Here is a 5,000-nt window from a genome sequence, read left to right on the forward strand (position 1 = left end):
CCAGAATGGAACAAGCTGCCTCAGGAAGTTGTGACAGCCGAGTCACTGGACTGCTTCAAGTCCAGACTGGCCTCTCATCTCTAAAAGTAAATCCTCCCCACACACCCACACCCATCCCCCCCCCCTCCTCTTGTCCAGCGCTGCCCCCCTCACCCTCCTCCTAACCACCCACACACCCCAAAATCACCATCTCCCCCACCTCCCCCCGCCCTCCCCCGCTCAACAGCTGATGCAGAGGCTTGGCATCATGTCAGTGCACGCTGAACGTGCACTGCTTGGCCAGGTCGCCAATTTTTTTTTTTTTTTTTTTTCAATCCTCACAACAGCGCAATCCTCAGCAACCTCCTCCCCAAACTACAACAGAATCATCAATATAATGATGTTGGTTGTATAAAGGAAGAAGAAGAAGAAGAAGAAGAAGAAGAAGAAGAACCTTGTCTTCACAAGCGACTGAGTCATTGTCATTGCTATGCTCCAACTAACCCCTCAGTTCCCAGTTCAGGCTCAACTAGTCAGATACAGAGCCGCATTGTTAAATCTAAGTTGTGATCTGTGCATTTGTCTATTGAGTATTGATTTCGCTATTCCTATTGCATTGTATCAGACTGATGATTACATCTGGCCTTTTATTTTATTTCATTTTATTTTTTCCCCCCATTTGTATTATCACCCCTTTTGTTTCTTCTTTTTAAATGATCCTCGCTCTTCCTCTGTGGCCGTCATCCTGTTATTGTCATGTTTCCTTGTTTCTCTAGGACTCAAAAGAGTTCATGGGAATAAACAAACTCTGAAATTCTGAAACTCTGAGTAGGGAAAATATTCGATCGTTAGTAGTGCTGGAACTTGAAAAGAGAAAGCAAATACAGAAAGAAAGAAAGAAAGAAAGAAAGAAAGAAAGAAAGAAAGAAAGATAGAAAAACAGAATGGAGGCGGAGAGAGGTGGTGGGAAAGAAGGGGGAGAGGGAGAAACAGAGAGACTGAGAAAGAAACCGAGAGAGAGACAGAGAGAGACGGGGGGAGGTGGGGAGATACAGAGAGAGAGGGAGAGACAGAGAGACTGAGACTGAGAAAGAAACCGAGAGAGAGACAGAGAGAGACGGGGGGGGGGGGGGGGGGAGATACAGAGAGAGAGGGAGAGACAGAGACAGAGAGACTGAGAAAGAAACTGAGAGACAGAGAGAGACGGGGGGGGGGGGATACAGAGAGAGAGAGAGGGAGAGACAGAGACAGAGAAACTGAGAAAGAAACCGAGAGAGTGACAGAGAGAGGGGGGAGATACAGAGAGAGAGGGAGAGAGAGGGAAAGACAGAGACAGAGAGACTGAGAAAGAAACCGAGAGAGAGACAGAGAGAGACGGGTGGTGGGGGGGAGGAGGGGGGGGGGATACAGAGATAGAGGGAGAGACAGAGAGAGACAGAGACAGAGAGAGCTAGAGAGAGAGATTGAGACTGAGATGGTATATTCATAAAGGCCACAGCCCCTTAGAAGGGGGATACACAGTTAAAATGCTCAAGTCGTACAAAGTCTTCATAATGTGAAAGAAGACAAAAATGAGTGTAGGATTCTTCAAAGACAAACAAGAGAGGCAAGACCTTCAAGACTCACTTGTGATACACTTAAAAAAATTTTTTTTTAAATCCAAGCTTTTTATGTATTGAGTATGATTAATGTTTAAGATGAGAAAGATCAGTTTAAAGCAAATTAAGTCACCTAGCATTAATTACAGAGTAATTTCCCTTTTTTACTATCTGCACCAAAACGTTTGCAAAATAAATAAAACTTCCATGCTTAGCAAAAGAAGTTCCTGTTTGAACAAAAAATGATAATAATGACTGCTCTTGTTGTTCTGTCGAATATCAGATCAAAGTGCCAAGTTTAGAGAATACAAAAAATACAAATATAACAGTAAATGCAGTTTGCATATAATTAGGCTTCATTTTTTTTTTTTTTTTTTTTGTGCCCATCCCAAAAGTGCAATATTGTTTTAAACAAGATGACTGGAAAGAACTGAATTTTCCCTATTTTTATGCCTAATTTGGTGTCAACTGACAAAGTATTTGCAGAGAAAATGTCACTGTTAAAGTTTACCACGGACACACACACGCAGACAACCGAACACCGGGTTAAAACATAGACTCACTTTGTTTACACAAGTGAGTCAAAAACTGAAGTTTATAAAAACGTAGTGAGGTGTTATCACCCTTTTCTCACACAGGCTTTCCTATTCAAACTGTCCTCTTCTCATCACTTGACAACGGGCTCGTAACGTCGTGTCCCACTGTACAAAGAGGATTCAGCCACCACCAAAAAGTTTTTTTAATTTTTTTTTAAATTTTGTTTTTATAAACTTTAGTTTTTTGTCTTCATAATGTGACATACACACTTCTCTTTTTTTCCCCTTTTTTCCCTATTTTTTTAGTGCTTTATACAGATAAAGAACGAAATTTTCTATTTGAGAGAAAGAGAGATAGAACAAACGAACGAACGAACGAAGTTTTGTTGTTTTTTTTACTGAGGGAAGTAAAATAGGCATACATGTGCTTTTTTTTTTCATCCAGCCCTCAGGGCAAATGGAAAATGAAAATGAATCAAAACATCCAAAAATAGCAAAGAGATGAAGAAATAAAGACATGACATTCAGATACACATTTAAACATGCACATCTACATAATCCTGATACAAACATCATATTATAAAGGGAAAAGATCAACCCCCCCCCCTCTCCAAAGAAACAAACAACCCCCCCAAGCCCGCCCCCTCCTCCCCCCCACCAAAAAAAAAAGAGAGAGAGAGAGAAAGGGGGACGTTTAACTCACTCAGTACGGCCAGTCCTCTCTGCTCCTCTACACAGACCCCTCGGATGTCCAGTGGGTGTCTGAATGACCCAACCTTTAGCTTCCGTCGTCAGAATTGTGGTATTCTTTGTCAACATTCACCTCTTCAGTATAAGAGCCTTCCTCTTGCAATATTTTGATGATGGTGATTGGGGTGAAACGCTGTTAACGTCGTCTCTTTCGCCGTTCGTATGGAGAGAGTTAATGTACATCGGCCTTTGACCGCATTACATAATTATGGCGGGTGCAAAGGGCGCAGGAAAGGGGTCAGAGAGTAGAATCCTTGTCTTATTTCACAATGTGGGTATACACTTTCCTGGTATAAATAAATATGTACAGAGAGAGAGACAGACAGAGCCAGAGACAGACAGACAGACACACAGAGACAAGAGACACAGAGATATTGAGAGATTGACAGACAGGGAAACAGAGACAGACAGACAGACAGACACACAGAGACAAGAGACACAGAGATATTGAGAGATTGACAGACATGGAAACAGAGACAGACAGACAGACAGAGACAGAGAGGGAGACAGAGAGAAAGACAGAGACAGAGAAACAGAGACGGACAGAGAAACAGAGAAAGAGAGAGAGAGACACACACAGAGAAAGACAGACAGACAGACAAGGAGACACAGAGAGAGAGGGGAAAAGAGAGAGAGAGAGAGGGGGGGGGGCAGTGAGAGAAGAAGAAGAAGAAGAAGAAGAAGAAGAAGAAGAAGAAGAAGAAGAAGAAGAACAACAACAACAACAACAACAACAACAAGAATAAGGAGAATGCACAAACAAAGATCAACAAAGCCTGCCTCAACAAACACAAATCGGCAGTCAGTCGCCACACACTCGACCTTCACATTGCACAAAGTCTGGCACTGAGCTCATTGATCGATCAAGTCGGTGTATCTGAATAACAATCAGTGCCACAGAACAGATGGGGGGAAAGGGGGTGGGGGGTGGGGGGAGGGGTAGAGAGGGAGTGAGAAGGGGGCGAGGTGGGTTGGGACTGTGGGGGGGAGGGGGGAGTGGAAGAGTGGGCAGGGTAGTTAGGTCTTGAGTCAGCAAAGTGAATCGATGTCAACCCTTTTCATTGCTTGATGTGGTCTGATGGCCTCAATTTTTTTTTTTTTACTCCCTCTTTTTTTTTTTTATTAACTGACATAACCCATGGACTGAGGGAAACTTTCACGTGTATAGGTGATAACTACCAGCACCACCACTACTAGTACTATTACTACCACTGCTACTGCTGCTGCTGCTGCTGCTGTTGTTTCTGCTACTACAGCAATTACTACAGCTGCTGCTGCTACTACAACTACTACCACTGGTATTGATGTTGTTGCTGATGCTGCTCTGTGCGTTTGTGTGTGTGTGTGTGTGTGTGTGTGTGTGTGTGTGCTTAGTGTCTGCTTAGTGAGGTTATAAAGCGTTATAGAAATGTGTCATTATCATCATCATAATCCTTTACTGCAACGTAAAAAAAAAAAAAAAGCTCTCGGATCAAGACAAAGCGGCTTCATAAATGCCACAAAAAACGGTAAAGTGTGTGAAAGGGAAAGAAAGTAACCAAATGGTGTCAAATGCCACGCTTAAGTCAAGCAAAATCGGAGGCGATCAAAGAAGAGCAGAATGTCATCAGTGACATTAAGAACTGCCGGGTGAGAGTCCAAAAGCAGAGCAGACCAACGAGTGTGTGCTGAGCTGTTCGCAGCGTTGATTAAAAGCAACCTTTCACATTAACTCACTCAGTACGGCCAGTCCTCTCTTCTCCTCTACACAGACCCCTGGGATGTCCAGTGGGTGTCTCAATGACCCAACCTTTAGCTTCTGTCGTCAGAATTGTGGTATTCTTTGTCCACATTCACGTCTTCAGTATAAGAGCCTTCCGCTTGCAATATTTTGATGGTGGTAATTGGGGTGAAACGCTGTTAACGTCGTCTCTTTCGCCGTTCGTATGGAAAGAGTTAAAAGCAACCTTTCACATTAAAAGCAACCTTTCACATTAAATACAGGCGAAACAGGCTGGACACAGGAAAGTATTTCTTGGGAGGACTTTTTCTTTTTTCGCAGTGATTAATTTTAACCACAGCTGTCTTGCAAGATGCATGGAAAGAGCAGGACAAACAATAATACATATACCCTAACTAGACAGTGGCCAGATAACCC

At 43.0% G+C, this 5,000-nt stretch overlaps 1 protein-coding gene across 1 annotated transcript in view; it reads right to left on the minus strand.

The window, feature by feature from the left end:
* Positions 1–5,000, minus strand: part of LOC143275009 (uncharacterized) — a 74,115-nt gene that overhangs the window by 68,575 nt on the left and 540 nt on the right. The gene's annotated exons all lie outside the window — the stretch shown is intronic.

This window comes from Babylonia areolata, chromosome 29 (genome assembly GCF_041734735.1).
Source record: "Babylonia areolata isolate BAREFJ2019XMU chromosome 29, ASM4173473v1, whole genome shotgun sequence".
NCBI classification, from domain to species: domain Eukaryota; kingdom Metazoa; phylum Mollusca; class Gastropoda; order Neogastropoda; family Buccinidae; genus Babylonia; species Babylonia areolata.